The sequence below is a fragment of the Barbus barbus genome, assembly GCF_936440315.1.
Source record: "Barbus barbus genome assembly, chromosome: 10".
Lineage (NCBI taxonomy): Eukaryota > Metazoa > Chordata > Actinopteri > Cypriniformes > Cyprinidae > Barbus > Barbus barbus.
The window spans coordinates 28,191,174-28,214,065 of record NC_136738.1 but is presented as its reverse complement, the minus strand read 5'-3'; the positions used below and the strand labels follow the sequence as shown (position 1 = coordinate 28,214,065).

The following is a 22,892-nucleotide window of genomic DNA, read 5'->3' as shown; positions in this document are numbered from 1 at the left end:
TCCCCAGATACACCATTATCAGACCGCACACGCTCTTCACTCCATCAGAAAAAAATTAATAAATAAGAATAACAATTGTATTATGTATTTCAGTACTGCCCTGAAAATCTGCATATCAGATATTTATATCTGACAATACATCAATAAATAAATATATGTAGTTTATTTTTGTATAATTTATAGAATTATTTAGTATTTGTTAATATTTAGAAATAGCTTTTAGTTTTAATTTTAGTATAAGCTTTAGTATTTATGCCCCTTTGACATTGTGTTTTTTTTAAATGGTTCTATTTAGCTTTCATCTATTTTTCCATTTTAGTACTTCATATTAAACTTATTATTTCATATCTCATCTCTAAACTTCATTTAAGAGTTTAAAGCTTTTCATCTAATATTTATATTTTGTTTCCATATTTTTGTAGTCTTATGTTTATTTAACAATAGCACATGCTTGATTGTTATTATCATGTGTTTTCTGAACAAAATCAATAACTGCAGTCTTATTTATGCAGCATCTTCAGGAAGAACAAAAAAGTCCCCCCCAAGGAAATAAAGAAAAGGAACAAAAGAAAGTAAGAATAATATATGGCATGTAAACTTATGAGCAGAAATGTATACAGATTCAATGCTTGGACTATTATTCAGACCTAATTTTAAACCAACTATTTAAACACAACTACAATGTGTCATGTTTGTTATTTTCAAAGCCACATCACATCCTCACAGCACTTTCATTACTACCACCAATACAGCAGGAACCATGAGTGACGTAAAGCCACTAAAGTTCCAAAGATAACTCCGATCCAGCTCAACGTCAGACGTCAACTGCACAGAGAGACACCGCTGACACAACGCGGCCCAATCAGGCCCGTGAGTGAGGGAATTACATTAGCAGAAGACTTCTTAAAGAGAATCACGCCTCCTTTCAGCATCCGGCCTCAGATAAGAGGAGGAGACAAACTCACGGGTTTGACAAAGCCGCCTTAAGTTGCCAGGCCGCATTAGGGGTGTGAGGCATGCTGAAAACGCCACTTCAGCAGAGTAGGATTTGCTTGGATGACAGGTCTCAGTTCTTAGGTTTCAGAATGTAAAGGCAAACGGCGAATGCTCAGATAATTCCTCTAAACGCACACCTCAGCAGCTGCCTCCACACCTCCTGCCTGGGCTCATCCGCACACCGCCCGAGTGTGACGCCCAATACCTCACCCTGCTCCCGGACAGGTGGACAAACACATGAGCTGTGCTCCAAAACCTAGTGAGCCGCCTACTTAGACAGCATTTTAAGTTGCAGTCCTGATGCAAAGGCCATATAATTATGTATGACTATGCTGCTGTCTAAGATACCTCATTTCGGCCAAATTCTAAAGCAGAATTGCAAATATTCTTCTTGGATAAGGCAATCCAGAATGCAATGGGAAAAAAAATACATCCACAATGACTGAAAATGCAACAACAACAACAAAAAAAGGTACTTGTATTTTTAATCAATAATAAAACTATAGAAAAATTTCTTCAGAGAAAAAGTTTTAAAAATTAAAAAACAAAAACAAACAAACAGAAATAACATTTAAAAATGAAATAAAATAAATAATAATAATAAAAAATAAACAATAACAAATAAAATGCAGTAAAACTGAATGAAAAATAAAATAGGAATAAAATATGAATTAACAAAATATAAATAATAAATAAAAATAGAAAATTTAATTTAATTGAATACAAAATAAAATAAGATTTTTTTAAAAATAAAATTTAAATACTAAAAAAATAGAAAATGAAAAATTTAAAAAATAATGAAAAATAATAATACAAATCAAATATTAAAATCAAACATCTTGAAGAAGATGTATAGAAGTATAGACTTGCTGCTTATAAAGTCAAACCAAAAATTATTCAGACACCAGACATAAATTTTAATATTTTTTTTAATACTGGGTGCAGGACACTATAGCTCATATATGTAAGTGAGGATAGCAAAATAAAGTCAACTGTGACATATTATAAAAATTCTTCATACAGTGGACTAGCAGGAAAATTGATAAAACTATGGGACCAAATATTATTCAGACACTTTGACCTAACCATGTTTTGCTTAAGTGTTTTTTCTTTATTGGCTAATGTGACCTTTTTACACCACAGGCTGAACAAAATTAAGCATTGCTTGGTAATTAGTTGACCTAAATTGGTATTATTTAATTGTGTACTTAAATTTAACAGCTGACAGCTATTCAACATAATTCATTACATACTGTACCTTTCTATCAAAGATATCTGACACTATCAATAAGAATTTGTTCTGACACAGTTTAACTAAGAGCTCTTGTCATAATTTATTACCATTTTCTAAACTATAGCTAATAAACAGTGATAATGTGAGAAATGTTGAAGGTGTCTGAATAAATTTTGCTTTGACTGTACTTCTATTTAAACCTAATTTTAACTACCGTGTCGTATTTATGATTTCCAATGCCACACCACATGCTCACAGCACATTCAGCCAATGTGATTTATCTGCATAATCAGGGTGCATTTGAAAAAGCAAGCATAAATATCAGAAGTGAAATACTTACTAAATACTAAACACTTACACCAAGTACTGTAATGTTCCAAAGTAGGACAGAATTATTACACACATTAACTAAGAAAGATGAAAACTTCCAAAAAAGCCTTTAAGGCAGAATCGGGCAAAGAAACTGAAATATAGATCTCAAAGTACTGACTTTCACAAACTTTAATTCCATTACATCAAAAAGCAGCTAATTAACTTTGCATTTCCACACACTTCAGTTCGTCATATAAAATCAGATGACTGTGCAAAAGAAAAAAAATGGCTTTTAAAATAATATTCCCATTTTAAATAAGATTTCACACCTACCTTAATGGAAACAAGTTAATCAGAACATTTTAAAAGTACCCTTAAAATGACATTAAAAAAGAGAGGAGTTAAGCAAGTACAAAGTTAAAGTTGCTGAAAGTGACATTTCCTAACTTCCAGGAGGACTCGGAATAAGTCCACTCCTCTCCAAAATACCACCATCATGTGACATGACTGACAGTGAGAGAGTCCCTTCAATAGCAGCCCACAGTCAGATTCGTTTTTGCTCTCGACAGCTGTCCAAGAGACAAGTGTGACATCTCAGGATTCATAGTGTCTGTCAGATAGCAGGGACGATGTCTGCAGAACATTGCATGAAAAATAAAAATCATCTTCAGTGCTTTAGTAACGTAATATAAACAAAACTCAAATGCATATCAAATCTATTAATTCAATACGATTCCAGCATGCTTGTAAGCGATCTTTTGTTCTTCCTGTTTGTGGCTCATCACCATGGTGATCCATCACACACATACACTGCTCATTCCACAACAATCCCAGTGAGAACAGCATCATCTAAACTAACCACAGAAACGTCCATCAGTCACAAAACACTGCAGCAATAAAGGAGAACTCCTGCAACAAGAAACGGAATTGTGCAGAAATCTCACCAAACCGCTTACTTTAAAGAAAACACCGCCTTATGAATTTTTTACGTCAATGCGATACTGCATGAGCCTACTTAATAGTCATTATCATCAGGGTATCTGCATACTTAAGACCTTTTCAGACTAACAAGAAATTAAAAATACATTTAAAGACCCTCATCTAGTCATTGAATGATAGTGTTATAACAGGAAAATGCAGGCAAAAAGATTTTATTATTATTATTTTTAATGAAATACAATGTTCTAAATTGGCTTCAAAAGGATTATTTACACAAAGGAATTATAATTTTGTCCAAATATCAATTTTTACAACTTATAAATAATAAATAAACATGTAAAGATGTTTATGAAAAAGAGAAAAAAAAATCAAGTTTATAATAATCAGATAATGAATTCCACTTTAGTTTTACATTAAATTAGCTACTGGAAAATTAATTTCCAAGTAGATTAAATTAATTAATTAAATTGCTGATTCAACTTTGGATACTAGCAATATTACATTTGAAATAAATGTAATAAAACATTAAATATAAACAATATTTAATAAAAAAAAATACTACTATAAGATTATTGGAAAGTGCATTTAAGACACTTAAGGACCTGCAGACATTCCAAGATTTCTATTTTTTTTTCATATTTCTAAACTGATTTACCCAATTTTTCAAAGTTACATTATCACATAACCACACAGCTGTATCATCCAGAACATTGTATTAACTAGCTTTTGATTTTACCAGGCAGAACAATAAAACGTCAATTTTTTAACATCTATTTCAAGTGATAAAATGACAATAGTGCATAAAGCTGAAGAAGCTACAAATCTAAAGCAGATACATACAGCTGATAAATATTACATGTAATCTCTCTAATCTGTTCTCTAATAAAGAAATGACAGTTTATAATTGTATTAGATGCATCACACCGCAGTACACATGAACTTCCCTAAAGAGTTTCATGTCAACTAATACCAGTCTAGAATGCAAATCACATGCACTGAAGAAAACACTGCATCTGATCAAGTTTTAGAAGTCGAACCCGATCACAGATCTCTGGGAGGCCTGTTAAAGAAAGCGTTCTGACCTTTCCGCTCCGAGCGCTTCTTGCGTCGCCGCTTGAATCGGGTCCTGACGAGGCAGTAGTAGGCCCCCATGCAGTGCGCGGCGTCCACAACCAGGGCCATGGCCGCTTGACCCCAACGCTCCAGTCGGACACAGGAAGCTACCTGACTGCACTGCCCTGTTCCGTGTGTCTGAGGCACTCACCAGCCCTCTTCCCTCGCTCCACCACACACACAAAAACACATGCGTGGTCTCCTCCCCCTCCTCTGCTTTCGCTACTTGGTGAGAGGAGAGAGAGAAGCAGAGAGCTCAGCGGAGAGGACACTAGTAGAGCTTTACAAGGTTAGACAAAGTAAACACAAACCGCTGGAGATTTCGCGCTGGATTGGTTTTCTCACTTCCTATCTCTATCACGTATCCTGCTATTTCACCTGAGGCAAGAACAGTCTACTCTCGCCAGTCCAGGTGATGACATCACAGCACCCTCAGCCAATCCAAAGCCCGGGTTCACATGGCCAAAAAGGACACGTTTACTCCCCTCCCTGACATCCTTTCAACAAAACTTTACCAAAGTTCTTTACCAAAAACTGCTTGCATTTCACATTTCAACTCTTGTTCTGCTGCAGTACACCCTGCAATGCAATGCATGTAAGACAGGCTTTTTATAGATGACTACAACTAAAACTATCCATACTTGAAATAACTCAAATAAAATACATAAAAAATAATTTACCTTACTTTATTTCAGCTTGTTTGTACAAACAAACTATATGAACTTATTAGCTGGTAAAACATCCAATAATAAAATGTGACATTCTGTAGTTTTGTCTCATATTCATCCACCATTAGCAGCTATTACAGCTCTGCATAATCTGGGCATCCGAGCTGTCAGTTTATTCAAACATTGACTTGATACAGTATATTACTCCAAGCCTCCTGAAGGATTGCCCAAAGATGATTCACACTGGTTGGACACTTCTTACGGACATCACGGTCCAGTTCCTCCCATAGTAGCTCAATTGGGTTGAGGTCGGGTGATTGGGGAGACCACGTTCTTATTTTTGATAGATATTTAAGTATATAAGTAGCCAAGATGGTAAATGAAAACATCAGTGACTTAATATATTCCCGCTCGCTTTCAGCTGCATTTAAGCTGGGGTTTTTTCATATGTCTAATACTTTATAGAAAACACTCATCCATGCAACTTCTGAAGAAGCTCAGAGCCCATATTTGATGTTGAGCTACAGGAAAATCGATGAAAACGAGGCTAAAAAGGTTCTTAGAAATTCAGATTTACACTAGGCATGATCACTAGAATATTAAATGCAACCGCTGTTTAGTGCAGTTAATGAAATATTTAATGATTAAGCAGTCTGGATCTGCTGGCTCTGTATCAGCTCATGTTCAGGTTCAGTCTGAAACTCTAACGCCATCATGAGGCCATCGCAAACCATTGCACCTCATCCAGTACTATTACTGAACAGAAAATCACCAATGATCCACACACATTCAGTCATAGCTATTTAAAATATTTTCAGATATTAAAAATGACTAAATAAAAGCAATCATCAAGATTTTAGTACACAAATACATCCATTGATATTTCAGAATACATATCTATAAACAGCCCAGCCTCAACATTTTCTAGAAATCTGGCCAAGAAAATTATTGTCAGCCTATTGAATGACTGAAATGAAGAGAAAATAATAATAATAATAGCTATTATTATTATTATTGGGAAATTATATAAATTAGAAAAAAAAAAAAACATAAAACAATGCCATAATACACTATAATTTCCAATCAGTATAATATTAAAAGTCCTATACTAAACAATCCTCTAAAAGTAATAATAAACAATCAAAATAAACTTATAGTACAATTGCACAATTAACATCATGAAACAGTAGCTAGTTTTGGAACGTTCAATAATTATTGCTTGGAAAAGAAACGGAAGGAGGAAAAAAAGAAAGAAAATGTGTTTTTCAGACATGTTGGAGCACAATTTTGGTACCAATTGCAATGTTTGCAAACCTTATAGGTGCAGTAAAATAATGGTGCATTCAGTGTGAAGCAAAAACATTCTATGCATTAAAAGCAACATGGTAGCTGCTCTATGGACTGTACAATTTGTCCAGTAAATTAATCAAAGATATCACTGGGGTCAGAGCAGGATATGTATAAGTGTAGCTCTCCATCGCCCTCTAATGGAATACAGTGGAACTATAGCATTACCTCAAAGACCATCAAGCATTTAGTGGCTGTGAATACAAACACACAAGCTAAATGTGCCTGATTTACACTGAAAGGACTGAAGCCGTTTAAGTGCTCAATACTGAACATTAATGGGTCAGTTTTTTAAACAAATTCTGAAATTATTTAATAACGATGTATTAAATTGATCAAAAGTGACAGTTAAGACAAAATTATGTTCGTCAAAGAACCCTAACAACATCCATTTCCAAACGAACAGCAAGCAGCACAATTGTTTTTAACAGTGATAATAAGAAGAAATATTTCTTGAGCACCAAATGATTCCCAGGGAAAGCGAGAACTGATCAAATATGTACTTTGAATGCAATTTAAGTGTCTGTCAAATGCATGAATGTAAATATCGTAAAACCCCACATGAGACGAGAGGAAATCCGAAGATACACACCTGGGTTTCCACTGGCCCTCAGAGCAGCTCTAACGCTTGATCACCAAGCCTGCGTAGACACAAGAAAGAAAACAGAAATAAAGAATTTAACACCAAATATCAGTATAACATGTTGCATCTTCAGATCAACCACAATGGTACGTTTCTACCTTTGTGTAAAGAGATATTCCACAACATCACTTCACAAACACATTATCCTCGCGCATACTGCCAGTAGTGTTTAGATGTGATCTCCAGCTACTGCAGATTTAGTTTCAATCCCCTGTCACGTCACCAACTTTCCAAGCTCCCAAGAGTCTCAAACTTTCACCTGCCGGTGAACGCCACAAAAACATGACCTAACGGGTGTGCTAAACGCATCAGGTGACGTGTCGCCAGCATGAGAACAATACGACCTCAGCTATAAATGTCCCTCATAAAAGTGGAAGAGGAAAAATAACGAGTCTCTCGGTCCAAAGGCCTGGCCGAACACAGAGAGGAATGACCTGAAACCAGACGGGAGTGAAGGAGATGCAAATTGAGAAAAGAAAGATGGGTGGTAATTTCAAAGTAATAATAGCCAATCGTGTTTATAATCAGAGAATTCCCTCCTTTGAGCTCCTTAAACACACACTTTGCATCAATAGGAAGATCTGCAGAGCAAGACGCTTTATGAAGGAAAAATGAAAAAGCAGCCCAATAAAAACAGTGGCCTGCCAAACCGTACATCTCCATGCAGCACATTTCTTTACCCCTGACAGCCTCCTTGTGTTCACTGAGGATACATAGTATTGTTTTCTAAAACCACTGTTTAACATCTGTGCTGCGTCAGTGCTGATTCTTCAGTAGCACACCATTGTGCATTTGGAGTGTGAATTGAATGCAACAAGGAAAAAACAATACAAAACACAAATAGTCTGACTTTCAATTTCACCTTTCTTCATGATTGCATGCAAATGAAAGTAATAGCTCATCTACTTGAAAGTTCATGCATTTGTTTTTGACCGATTCGTCACAAGAACCAGCTAGAGTAAATGTTCCCACAGTTTAAAGAGATAATTCACCCAAAAATGACAATTCTGTCATCATTTAATAACCCCAATGTCATTCCAAATCTGTATGTAAACAAGAGAAGATATTCTGAAAATGTCTCTGTTTTTGCCCAAAACTTAAGTTAATGGGTTCCCATGTTGTTTTGATGCCAAATGTCTTCAAAATATAATTATTTTTTGTGTTATGCAGAAGAATTTTGCAGACAAGGCAGTGGTGTGATGCCAGAATGTTCATTTTTGGGTGAATCACCTCTTTAAACTGGAAACGCTGTATTCACAAGCAAATAACTCTTGTAAAGAATCAGTCAAAAATGCATAAACTTTCAGGCTGATGAACTATCCCTTTCATCAAAAAATTAGTGACCTCCCCTGGTTAACAGGCTGGCAAATTACTCAATTTGTCATAGTAAAAATGAATACAAGACATAAAATGTCCTTATGGTCTGAGCGATATCAATGACATGAGTATTCAATGAAAGTGAACGAGAAGTGAAATCTTCAAAAATGAAAAGAGTTTAAAAATTACACAAAAACCATAAAAGCAGGATAAAAGAAACATACTTCTCATGTACATTACACGCACTTTGCAGCATTGCCAAAATTACCATCAGTAAATAACAAAATTCAGTCTATTCATCACAGAAAGCTTTCACATGGCTTCATAAGACTAGAAATATACAGTACGTTTGTCATTTTTAAATCTTTATAATCCCTAGTCACCATTTACTTTCAAAATATTTCCATTTGCATTCCACAGATATAGATTTGGAATGACATGGAGGTTATTTTCTACAGTAAACAACACTGATATACACAGCTGTCCTGAGTCAATTCCATACACTTTTTTTTTTGGAGACCTCAGATTCAGAAAGCGAGCTGTGAGGCATATAAATCACATCTTTCACTTATAGCCAGCTGAGATCAGCACAGACTGAAGAGAAGCAGAGAAACGCTCAGCATCTTTCTGAAGCTATCGTCAAAGACTAAAGAGAGAGCAGGTCAGCCCACTGGGAGACGAGAGAAAGTACAGACGGAAAGTGAGTCTTGAACTTTTTAAGGTCAGCTGCAGTCAGCTCTTTCATTCCAAGAAACATGTCTGAGATGTCTTAAAAGTACTGCCATTTTAGGTCTTCTTTAAGCAGTATGCAAGTTAAAAAAAAAATATTAGTTAACAATTAGTTAATAATCTAAAAGAAAGTTGTTAGATCAATTATAATTCCTGTGGCTCAACCATGGTAACACTTTAGTATAGCGACCAATTCTTACTATTAACTAGTTGCTTATTAGCATGCCTATTATTAACATATCAGCTGTTTATTAGAACTTATAAAGCACATATTCTGCATGACTATTTCCTACATCCCTAATCCTACCCAAAACTTAACAACTACCTTACTAACTATTAATAAGCAGCAAGTTAGGAATTTATTGTGGCAAAGGTTATAGTTAATGGTGAGAATTGGACCTTAAAATAAAGTGTGCTAAAGTAATACATTTATAACCACAAAAATGACAGACCAAGCAGTGAGAACATCACACTGTTTAGGTCACAAGGGGGTGCTGTTGCCCTTTTCTTTCTGGTATTTTCTCAACCTGTTCCTGCACATAAAAATGTCAACAAGCTTCTACTACATATTACAGAAAATTTCAAAATCAAACTCATCGTGCTATTAAAATGAACCCTGAAACTGTATATATACTGTAAGCTAATGTGACTCGTGAAAGACTAAGAGGACCATGGCAACAACGCCTCAAACAATGGTGTAAAGTGCTCAACTTTCTAAGCGTGTCCTCACTCAGTTTCTTCAGGGGCAGATTTATTTCCATTATAGTAAATACAATTTGATGGTTGAACAACAACTTTAGGGCTGGAAATGCCGGAGGGTCTCGCACAATTAGGGGGCCACGGAATCAACTGAAATGAGAAGTTTCAAGAGCAGAGCAAATAAGCCAGAGAGGAGCCATGCAATGCACCACAATCTGCATTTAAGAGCATTGTGTGACCACAGTTAAAATGTTGAGCGGGGGATCTATAACCAGCACAGACAGTCAGACGACAGGCTCCTCAGTCAGACTAAATTGGATGCGGGAGTCACGCATGTTTGGATCCGAGGGCCTGAACTTCAGCTGCAGAGGACAAAAGGCTAATTGCTGATACACTCTTCATTACAACGATAAAATTACTCCCCCGTCAACCCTCGCCTCCTCTGCATTTAACAGTGGTCTAAGAAAAGAGGCGATAACGAGCTCTAACGGTCCTGTGTGCTCGCTTTACTTCTTGTGAAGCTTTGCGGGAATAGTTCACACGAAGAAGAAACTCCTCGTTTAAAAAAGCTGTTACATTATTAGCACATGAAATTTTCGCAGGTAAAAAAAAAACAACAAAAAAATAGGCAATCATGGGCCTTCTCATTTTCGAGTATCGCACATGCTAAGTGGTTTCATAAAATCGCATTTCTTTGCCATGTCTTCTACAGTGTTTGACTGTCTCAAGATCAAAGCAGACCAGATGAGACCGGTTTTAATGCTGCCAATGAAACACATTGCCATATTCAGTTCAAACAAAGTGGAGGAATTCAATAAAATAATACATAAATCACACCTCCAGACAGAACAGAGAGTTCTCTAAGAGAGGAGAAATAAATAGAGATAAAGGAATGAGGAGTCCCTGCCAACAACAGACAGCTTAGGTGAGAAATCAGTCGGGGTTGAAACAGTTCCCATAAAACAAGAAACGTACGGTTTGCAACCCACAGTTTGATACATGTTAGTACCCGAGTTCATCTAATGTTTAATAATACCTCTTAAGTAATAAAAGGTGTCTATTTTTAAAACGAATTACAGTGCTGAGGTTCTGTACAGTACAGAGAGAAAATTTGCTGTAACAATGAAAAAGCACAAGGAATAATGAATTTATTATTATTTTATATATTTATTTAAAAAATAAATCAGAAACATTTGTGTATTTACATTTTTCTGGTATATATTAAATATTTCTTAAACAATGTGCTAATAATTTATTATTATTTTATATATTTATTTAAAAAACAAATCAGAAACATTTGTGTATTTACATTTTTCTGGTATATATTAAATATTTCTTAAACATAATGTGCTAATCATTTATTATTATTTTATATATTTATAAAAAAAAAATCAGAAACACTGTTGTGCATTTACATTTTTCTGGTATATATTAAATATTTCTATAACATAATGTGCTAATAATTGTATTAGTACTAATTGTGTAGTACTACTATCATTACATTAATATATTTCTGTCACAGTTTCTTCAAATTAAACCAAACTTTTATTTTGATGTGTTGATGTGAAGTCCTTTAAGTTGCTGTTTGTATATGATACGACGATAGCTTTTTCACAAAAGAAATGGTAAAATGCTAATATAGCGACTCTTAGAGCAGTTCTAGAGATTATGTTTGTGTCCATGTACTCCTATATTGATGCACGTAGTAAATGAAACCGCGCGTCTGCGCCATTCATTCACACACAGACATACAGAACATGCAGGATTCTAACCCTAACACTGTCAACACCCACAGGACCTGCAGAATAAAGGTCGCGACAACCAGAGCGAAGCTGAGGAATAGGTCTCGGTGTGGAATGACGCGCATGGCTGTGTTTAATCTCCTTCCCGAGACCTAAAAATCCAGATCCATTCTTGCGCCTTGACAGATTGGGGTTGTTTGTTTGCGGTGCGTTTTAGAATTCCCTGGGGCTTGCTATTTGGGTCAACTCTCCAGGGAGAAGCAAGGATAGTGCGCAGAAACCAGCTGGCTGGCACAGCTGGAGCTCATGGAACCTACCGGGCGACATCTGCAGTTCTGAGGCCAAGGGCAGGTACCCAACTTTGCCACCTGGGCACTGATTAGGCCTTCAGGGAGTGCGCAGACTCAGGAAAAGACCCTTAAAACTGAGAGGGTGATCTGTCAAATATGCTTCTGTGGTGTAGACTTTTCCTAAGCCTCAGAGAGTGGCCTTGTACTGAGAAAAACGACAGTGACGCAGTGCAGCTTGTACCCAACAAAAAAGTCTCCCAGGCCAGGACAAACGAGGGAAGTACCATAACCCTACCCACACACACAAACACTTAGCTCCAACAAAGCCTGCTCTGTAAATTCATCAATAAGACTAAACCTGTTTCTATTGAGCTAGGAGTTTTGCTCTTTGGCAGAAACCGAAACCCAGCGATTACCGAGGTCCAGCACCAACCTGTGACAATCCAGACCAGTTACACCTCTGAGGATAAGATCTTTCACAACGCTCTTGACCGCTCTTGTCGGGGCAGCGGAACAATGCCCCTGAGTTTTTTCCCACGCAGGATCTCCTGAGGTACCCCAGCTCGTGTTACAGCAGTTGTGTTTAAGTAGGCCAGGAGTGTCTAAAAGAGATTGAAAGAGTAGAGGGATCTCACACTGTGCTCGAGGGGGATCTGAGGAGGGTTGAATCAGCCAAAAATGAAAACTGTCATCATTTACTCACCTTATTGTCATTGCTAACCTATATGACTATCTTTCTTCTGCCGAACATAAAAGAAGGCATGCTGAATAAAGTTCCAGCAGATTTATGTAGTCCGTATTATGGGAGTCGACAGAGTTCAAAACGTTTATGTTCCAGAAATGACATGAAAGTCGTCTGAAGCAAGATGATACTTTGTATGATGAAAATATCGAAATTAAGGTCTATAGTTACTAATCAAATTAATCAAACTATAAAGTCAATGCACACACACAAGTGTCACAAAACCTGAAGTTTAACACTAGTTGATGTTGGGGGTTTATGTCACCATCTTTAATTTAGTCTTTAGGGATGTTTTAATAAATGTTTTTGTTTGATTTGAGTGAATAAAGGTATAAATTTCAGATTTAATAAATCTGTTCAACACACACAAGTTGAGTTGTATGAATTCATTTCACTGTACTATTCATTTCACACTCTGATGACTTCTATAATAAGCACAAACAAATGTCATCTTTTGTGTTCTGCAGAAGAAAAGAAGTCATACAGGTTTGGAATAATATCAGGGTATAAATGAGGAGAGAACTTTTTGCAGAATACAAATCTGCCCAGAAAATATCAGCAAATCTAGTAGCTGACTTTAAAGTAAAACTTTATACAAAATGATCTGAAAATACAGACATTACACTGCACTTAATTTTCTTGAGCCCTGATCGGGAATCTAGATCAGCTTTCCCAAAGCAGAGGTGCATTAGGGATGTCTCTCTTTACCGACAGACCCATTCCAGGTCTTAGAGTCTCTACTTATCAGTTACATCAGGTGCACTGTAAAAATAAATAAATAAATAAAAAGTTGAGAAACTTAAGTTTAAAGCAACCAGCTTCAGCTTTTTTCCCCAAAAAATATTTAACCATTGGCTATAGCCATTAAGCATTACATCATAATTAAGACCAATCAATTTTAAAAATAACTTCAAATTTAAGTGAACTTAAAACAATCCTCACATAAACCAATTATAATAAATGTTCACCTGTGCCCTTCAAGTAGGAAATATACAGAAATTGAATTTAATCAAACACAAAAAAAAGTTATCAAACACTAAATTCTAAATTAAATATAGATGAATCCTTAAAGCTACAAAAGTTACTGATTTCCTCTTTTTTCTTTTGTTCTTTAATAGACATCACTGTAGCTGGGTTATTAGGTTATTTAGCTGCTATTACTCTAAGAGCTGCCATTGCTGAATGTGTCGTGGATCTGACATCTGACATGCTCATATTTATTCGCGTTTTAATATGAAATTATACAGGCCTACAGCGTGCACTGCTGTATTTGAATAGCATACTGACATTTTGCCTGACAAAATCTCATCCGTCCGCAGTTCACTGTTGTTCTACTGAAGCTCCTCGTCACCTGTACTGTTTCCGCACTTGTTTGATTAGCGCCTAGTGCTGAGGTGCAGTTGAACTATGCGTCCGAAAACTCTCCTGTTTTATGTGGTCGTAAAGAAGTTCTGCTTCTAAATGAATGCAATTATTGTCAAAAAAAGAGACAGAAGTAGCAGCTCTGAGTAGGGTGGCTTAATCACCTGCATTAATGCGCTAATTTTGACACCACTAGTTTTAATACTAGTAAAGCCTGACGTTAAATCTATAGATCAAAGTAAAGTAAGATCTCTTAATACTGCGTACACAAGGCTACAGCATGAGGTAAAGAGAAACAGGAAGGAAACCTTTGAATGGTAATGCCTGCAGTCTGTAGAGGAGGGCGTAGAGTTTAAAGCTGGCCACCGGTCTACCCAGCATCCATCTCTCAATCAGTGGGCGTACTCCAAAGCAAACAAAGCCATTTCCGTTAAATATGGAAATAAAGGCTGCTTGTAATTCCTGAATAACATCATGGGGGAAGGGACAAGTCTGCAGCTATGGTATGTGATCGTGTTCTCTGTCCCGTCTGCTTCAACCTTAAGCTCTGCGCGATAAGACGAGCTTTCCTCCATCCAACATCAACATCAGGCTGCGCTCTTATCTGTCTCTATCCCAACACTATACAACATCTGGCCATCTACGACACCCCCAGACGTAGCAAGCCAGTCACACACCAGCCAAACCCAGGCAACTGTTTGCCTGACAGAAAGACTGATAACCACAAAGGGTTCATCCAATCTGCTGTATATCATTACACAGGAATTATGTTCAGAGAAAACCTCATTAACCCCACCTGCAATTCAGTGACACTAAATGCCCTGAGGAAGGAAAATCAAAAAAAGAGCTGGAGGTGGTAAATTGCTTCGTAGGACCCATCTAAATCAGATCAATCATTAGCATACAGCAACCATCGTCCCAATCAAACGCAACCTTCAGATGATCTTTTGAGGGAGCAGGTGATCATACAAAAGCGCATAAGAGAGAAGGCCTGTTTGTGTTTGCACTGTGCCAACATTTATTTTCTACAGGGTTGTTTATTTTTCTTGATTGTGCGTTGCAGTGAGGGTTTTGGCGTCGTCGTCGGCACTGCAGCTTGTCGCTGTTCTCCTGCACCCTCGAGCCGTCATTAAATATATAAAGTCCCATATTCATGTTTTACACAACTCTTTCATTACATGCCACTCTTCCTCTCTGAGTCTCTCTGAAATATTTACAAGCTCATTGAGACGTCAGAAGGCAAGGAGCACTTTCTTTTAATTCTAGTTTTTAGTAGCAACTCACAAACGCTTTGAAAAAACTGCTGCAGTGAGTCAACAGCATGAAGTTACGTAACAAAACTGTGCATAAGAGTACATGACTGCACAACCAGAGAACTCAGGGTACCAGGATTCATTCATGGCATTTTAAAATTGTCAAGGATACATTCAGGGCTTGAAGCAGTCAGGAAGCAAGATTAGGGATTCAGGATTTAAGAATTGGAACAATTTAATTCACCATTTGGACTTTGAGCAGACCCACGGGAGGCTGCATTGGAATTTAGAAAGTAACTGAACTGGCCCACAGCAAGTTAAACTGCAAATAAATTCAGCAAGGGTAATGCATTCTGGGAATTGAAATCAATATATCTATCCATCTCCAAGGCTCTTAAGTTTTTCAAAACTTTCAAACAAGTCTTTGTCAAGTCAATATTCAAAATCTGTATTTACAAACCTTGCTTTTCTAGTTAAATGTCAATTAATTCTTCAATTAATTGCAATTCAAATTCAAGAGCTGAATCTTCAAAAATACACACAAACATCTGAAGATCAGAACAAACTAGTTTCTGAATATTAGCAGTATTACAAATGCATTCTCTTGGAATCCGAAACCAAAGATCCAGAGAAAATGGAATAAGTCCATCTAAGCCAACTTCACAAAGTGATTTAGTCATGTAACCCAAATTCACAGAAACAAACGACATGCTTTGCTACTCCTGAAAATCAATATTCAGTGTTCATATTTTACATTCAAAGCATCACCAATGGATTGGCAGCATAATCCATTACGATGACATTTTCTATCATCTCTCTTTAAACACATCATCACTTCAGCTCGAGGCTCTAATCAATTCAGTCAGAGCCTTTCCGTGGGGTCAACCATGCAGAACAGCAGCAGCTGTGACGAGGTAATTTGGAGCCCCAGCGGCACCCACTGATGGGCCACAAGGCATTGTGGGTAGATTCTCAATGGCCCTCAATGACAAACGGAGCTCCTGTGAAATGGAAACACGCTCTGGTTTCACCTCAGTAAGAAAAAATAATGAGAGACTATTACGAGAGGTTACTCTGCTTGAGTTAAAAGACACAGGTACGCTAAGTGTAATGTGCTCAAATGACAATTGACGAGGAAAGTCAGGTCCCAACACCAGAGGAAATAATATCGGATTTAACCCTTGCGCTTTTACCTAATTTGGTGTTCCTAGGTTAAAAATGACTAGCCTTTTAAAAACTGCTTGTTATATTATCTCCAAATCTTGGATTCAGCCTTTTTATTAAGGATTCAATGATTCAAGGAACTTTTATTGTCATACCAACTCACATTTCCATGTTATGGTACGGAATTAGAACTCAGGTCCCGGTTTAAAAGCAAGAAGAAATTGTCCAAGGGAGATAATCCATAGTATTTCGCCTATAATAAATATTGCATTTAAGGTGGATAAAGTGTTTGTAATGCAGATCAGTGTGTGTATGTATGTGTGTGTGTATGTGTATGTGCGCATGCATGCATGCGCATGTTCAAAAGGAGAGATGGAGTGCCTACAGAGCATGGCTAGAGTTCAACAGTCTAACAGCTTCAGGAAAGAAGCTATTTCTGAGCCTGGTGGTCCTACTCCGGATGCTCCTCAGCCGTCTGCCTGAGGGGAGGGGTTCGAAGAGTCCGTGTGCAGGGTGAGTGGAGTCCTTCATGATGCGGAGGGCCCTCCCCCTACATCGTGCTGTGTAGAGGTCTGTGATGGTGGGAAGCCTGCTCCCCATAGTCCTCTGTGCAGCCCTTACAACCCTCTGCAGAGCCCTCCTCTCAGCAGCAGTACAGCTGCCATGCCACACCGTAATACAGGTGCAGAGGACACTCTCCACCGCACAGTGATAGAAGCTCCTCAGGACTGAGCTCCCAAGTCCAGCTCGCCGCAACTTCCTGAGGAAATAGAGACGCTGGTGGGCCTTCCTGTTCTCTTTCAATTAGCATGGGTTTTGAATTTATTTTTTGAACGGACTGATTGAAGACCTCATTGATGTAAGCCTATGCACCTCAGTTTTAAGTGAAAAATAGCATTATCAATCATTGATCTATGATCAACCATTTCCAAAAACAAGTCAGAAAGTTTTAGTCCAATGCGATAACATTAACATTTTTTTTTTTTTAGGAAATAGAAAATCCTCTCTGGGTCAAGAAGACTGGAACACAACATGAGGCTTAACCAAAAACGATTTACTCACCCTCATGTCCAAACAGATTTACTTTGGTGGAACACAAACGTGGCCATTTTAAAGACTGCTTTCATGCAATCACAAAAAGAGTGTACAGAAGAGTTTAAGCACTTAAGAACCATAAAAGTATCATAAAAATGGTCAGTGACTCATCAAAATACAGTTACTACTCAACCAAAATCTTGACTTAATGAGTCATGTGGACTACTTCCATGGTGTTTTTGCATCCTTTATTGACATCTGAAGGCTTCAATTACCTATTTATTGGAAAAGAAAGATCAGCAGTCTTCAAAATTCCTTTACTCAAGTATTATTTGATCAACTGACACACTGACCCTTAATCAAAGCATATAGATTCTGTCTTTGCAACAAACCAACGACTGAGGCCTTTTCCTCAGAGGAAAAACATAACTCAAAAACACAACAATATCTGACACTACTACTCTGATCAGATAGTGCTGAACCATCTTCCAGACGGCGTGCAACAGGGCCGATTTGTGGGCTATGATTTCAAATATCACACAAATCACACGCAGACATATTCCTCACCGCAGAAGCACAGCAGAAATACCAGTTGTCCCTCGGAGGAGGAGTTTGAGAACAAAGCTGCCATTCTGCTTTTGTGTATCATAAACGCCTCCTCCTTCCATTGGATCCATTTCAAATGAAGCCTGTTTTATAAACTGAATTATAAGATACTAAAATGCCTATGTATGTCCATGGTCCTAATACACAGGAAGGTAGTATTTACCCAAATGCCAGGTCTCGGTCGTACTACAGTGTCATGGGGATTTCGTCTGTGACCACCCTGACATTTCATTACATTCAATTTGCCCTCTAAAGGACATGGCAAGCTTGATTATAAAACAAAGACTGTTGAAATTGATTTTTTCCATGGGTTAAGAAGAAAAGATCTTTATGTGTTGCATTCCAATGAAGATGAAGACGAGACTTCGGCCCTGACGATCATCTGAGACATGTCATTAGTACCTCCTGCCTGAGAGACAGACACTCACACTGATTAATACATATGGATATTTTCCCTTAGGGAGCTCAGGGCATCATTCATCTACTGTTTTTTTTTCCTCAAGTACTGCTGTGAAATTCCCTCTCCGCTGAACTTGCAAAAAGCCCCAACATCCCAGAGCAGGCCAGGATGAATGAGCGATCTAACCGAGAACTGAAAACGATAGGCTTGAGAGGAAAAATGTAAGGCATGGAAATGTCTTTTTGTATTGTTTAAACTCTGGCAAACATAAGGAACATTCCTAAATCTTACAAGGAGGACGCTGCAAATGAAGGGTCAGAGCTGAGGCCTAGTGGTTAGTGCACATGTCTTAAACACGTGGGCTTGCAGTACATAGGACATGTATTTCACAAATCGATTTGTTTTATAAAGCATATTTTGCTTTATTTTTTTCTTTAAACAAAGTGGAGAACAGTTTTTGCTGAATATCCATTCTTTTTTCTAAGTTTATTAATTTAAATGTATTCAAATTAAGTTTATCAAAATGTTAAGTTTATTAAAAAAGAAACAGTCCTCTGAAGCCACATGAAAGCTTACATATGAATTACATATATTTACACTACCTTAACATAAGTAGTACTTAAAAAGAAATGAATACGTTTATTCAACATTAATGAATTAAAATTGATCAAAAGTGACAGTAAAGACAATATAAATCATCAAATAATCCACAAAAATATTAAGCAATTCATTTTTTTTTTTTATAATCCGACTGATAAATGATGTGATCTGTATGGGAAACCAAACAGAGCGAGCAGAAAGCTGTAGATATAACCTCTGAGGGGTTAATTTCAGCAAAGCCAGACTTTTGAGTTACCAATACGAGCATATCAATTGTTAAAAGGAGCTGGATGATGTGTACTTTAGAAATATTCCCTCTTATACGGAAAAACAGGCATTTGAGGGCTCACACAGCTCTCTGAAGTGACGAAAACACAGGTAGGGAGCCCTGATATCAACATAATATTATATTCCTGGCCCTTCTGCATTCATCACGGTATAGCGGATGGCTAGTAGCAAAAGAGAATGGCGAGGACACAAACAGCGGAAGAGAGAGAGAGATAAGAATAGCTTGTTAAGGCCATTATTTGACATGAATAGACGCTGAGGTCATGTTCCTCTTGTGTACTGGTTACGGGTGCCTTTGGTCTGCACGAGCCGCGGTGGTTTGAGAAGTGTGGTGTAGTGCTGAACTGTCTGATCCTTTTAATAGGGAGCTCACAGGCCAAAGCCTCCAGCACTGCTCTCTGCTCACCTGCTCTCCACAACCGCACCGCAATTTACTCCAGCAGGAGCCAAACGCATACACAAGCAGTGAGCCATCAGTTTGTCAAGCGTGTCTGCAGGACAGGAAGAAAACGAGAGGAGAGGAAAAGGAAAGGAGTATGGAAAAGGTAAGAAAAGGGGGAAAAAATGAAAGAAAAGAAAAAATTTCAAAAAATATATCTATATATGAATGACAATAAAAAGAAGAATGGAAAAAGAGAAAAAAAAATATTGGAAAAAATGTAAGGAAATTACAGAATTCAAAAGAAGAAAAGGGAAAAGAAAGAAAAGAAAATTGGTTAACAGAACAGAAAATAAAAAAAGGGAAAATATGAGAAGAAATGAAAATGAAAAAGAAATGGTGAAAGGTAATTACAGAATAGCAAAAAAAAGAGGAAAGCAAAGGGATATGGAAATGAAAAAGAAAGATAAAAGAGGGAAAAAAACTAAAGAAAAGAAAAACAATAAGAAAATAAAAAGAAATAAGCGGAATACAGATAGAATACAAATGATGAAAAAGGAAGAGTGATAGGAAATAATCAAAAAAGAACAGAAAAAAAGAGAAAAATTAAAGAAATAAAAGTGGAAAGGAAAATGCGGAGGAAAAATTACATTGGAAATAAAAGGAAATGGGGGAAAAAGGGGAAATGGGGGATCAGTAAATGTGAACAGAAAAATAAAAATAAAAGGAGAACAAAATTAAAAAGAAAAGGTCTTAATGACAAAAGAGAAGAAAAAGAAAAAGAAAGAAAATGGTAAGGAAATGAAAGAGGAAAGGGGAAGTAAAAGGAAAGGGAAAGAGGAAATTAAAAAGGGAGATAAAATTAAAAATAAATGAAAACGGAAAGAAAAGGCAAAAGAAAAAGGGTAAGAAAATGAAAGAGGAAATGTATAAGTAAAGGTATAATGAAATGAAAGGCAAAAGGAAGGTAAAAGGAAATGAAAGTAAAAAAGAAAATGGTAAGAAAATGAAATAAGAAACGCAAAGCAAAAGAAGAAGAGATACATCAATAAGGAAATGTAAAAGGAGAGGTGAGAGGAAAGGGAACAAGAAGCGTGCAAATTGGAAGGGCAAACAAATATACATCACAAACTGTGCATCTGAACTGATTTTACTACAGTAAACAGTCCTTGAGCTCAGTGAAACAAGATGCAGCAGTGCACCAAAACACGAGGAACAAAGAGATGACAGAAACTCCTGCATCCTGCAGAATGAAGAAATCATCAAGTTTGGATGCTGAGGCAGACACACAAAGAGCTGAGGAATGACCTCCTCTTATTTCATCCAGCGTCCAAACACAAGCAAATCACACTCGTGCTGTCAGAGGGGTGTTTTCCCTCAGGTCCTCTGGAGAAATTCAGCAGTCTCACTGTACCTTCAAGACGGCGTTTGGCTATTACGACTCCATCTCACACTGATATAGTGTGTTTATGGTTAGTGCTTCCAGAATGAGAACTGACTAAAATATTAGCATATGGTACAGCACGTAGAGGGAGAAAAAAATAAAAAAAATAAATCGGAAGTGTAAATGGCACGGCGGTTTTAATGAGCTGTTGCTGTTCTGTTATTAGCTCTGCATGTAGGAGGTGACGTTTATTAAAAACAAAAATGATGCTATTTCAGACATGTCCCAATGCACAAGTGCACACAAGCAGGCTAAAACCATATTTTTGTTTATGAATGCGTGTATATACATATATATACACACACACACACATACAGTATATTATATATACATATATACACACACACACACATACACACATATACATACACAAACACACACACACACACACACACATAAGCCCTATTCGCACGGGATTAGTATTACCTGGTGACCTCCTGTGATCTTAATCCCGTGCGAATCGGCCATGTCTGTAATTTGTAAAGTAAAAATTCCCCCGTAAATGACCTACCATATTTCGCCGAACACCGAGGTCCTTTGATAATATTAGTCCTGTGTGAATCGGCATCTCTGTGTTTTGGCCAGCATTTGGCAGGTCGTATATCATTTTTCAAGGTTTTTGTTTCCTGTGCGCCTTTTTATCCATCTTTCGCAAAGAATGGAGCTGCGTTGGAGTGTTTGATAATATTTTGGGTGCTGTCATATCGCTACACCATATAATTTTCAGAAAGAGAAAGCTGAAAAGGTTTAATGTGTTACAAATAAATCTATTATTTTATATTATATTATTTTAACCTGGTGAAATGTAAATGACACGGGGCACAAAACTATATTAGTTTATTTTCTTTCTTTTTTTTAATCCATCTAATTGGACCATAGAATGGGACTTTAAAGCCTTGACATCCGGGTATCGGGATAAGGCTTCGCTTATCCCGTGCGAATGCAGCACACGAAATTCAGACGTGGGGGGGTAATTTCAAAATCATACATGGTCCCCAGATAATACTAATCCCGTGCGAATAGGTCTACACATACACACACACACACACACACACACACACACACACACACACACACACACACACACACACACAGACACAGACACAGACACACACAGACAGACAGACACACACAGACACATGTATATATGTTTATGTATATATATTAGTGTATATATGACGAGTTCAGATGCCAAAGCTGTCAGATGCCAAAGTGCCATCTGAAATTTTCATCTAAAATGAGCTTTTTTTTTTTTTTTTTTTAATCAGGCTCCTATAATTATGTTCAGTTATTTCACGTTAATTGCATAGAAAAGGACCTATATATTGCCGTTAGAGTAAAAATGACTGAATCTAAACATAGGAGCCTGCTAAAAATGCTCATTTTAGATGAAAATTTCAGATGGCACTTAGAGGCTTTTTACATACATGAATAAAATTAAATAAATATCATTATATATATATATATATATATATATATATATATATATATACACACACATATATACATACACATCTGTGTGTGTGTGTATGTATGTATGTGTGTGTGTGTGTGTGGGTGTGTGTGTGTGTGTGTGTGTGCGTGTGTGTG

General features: G+C 37.0%; 1 protein-coding gene across 1 annotated transcript in view; it reads right to left on the bottom strand.

Annotated features, from left to right (window-relative positions):
* Window positions 1–22,892, bottom strand: part of adarb1b (adenosine deaminase RNA specific B1b) — a 139,770-nt gene that overhangs the window by 42,279 nt on the left and 74,599 nt on the right. Inside the window, exon 3 of the mRNA XM_079427133.1 lies at window positions 7,202–7,250. The gene's annotated coding sequence lies outside the window, so the exon portion shown is untranslated. The remainder of the gene's footprint in view (window positions 1–7,201; window positions 7,251–22,892) is intronic.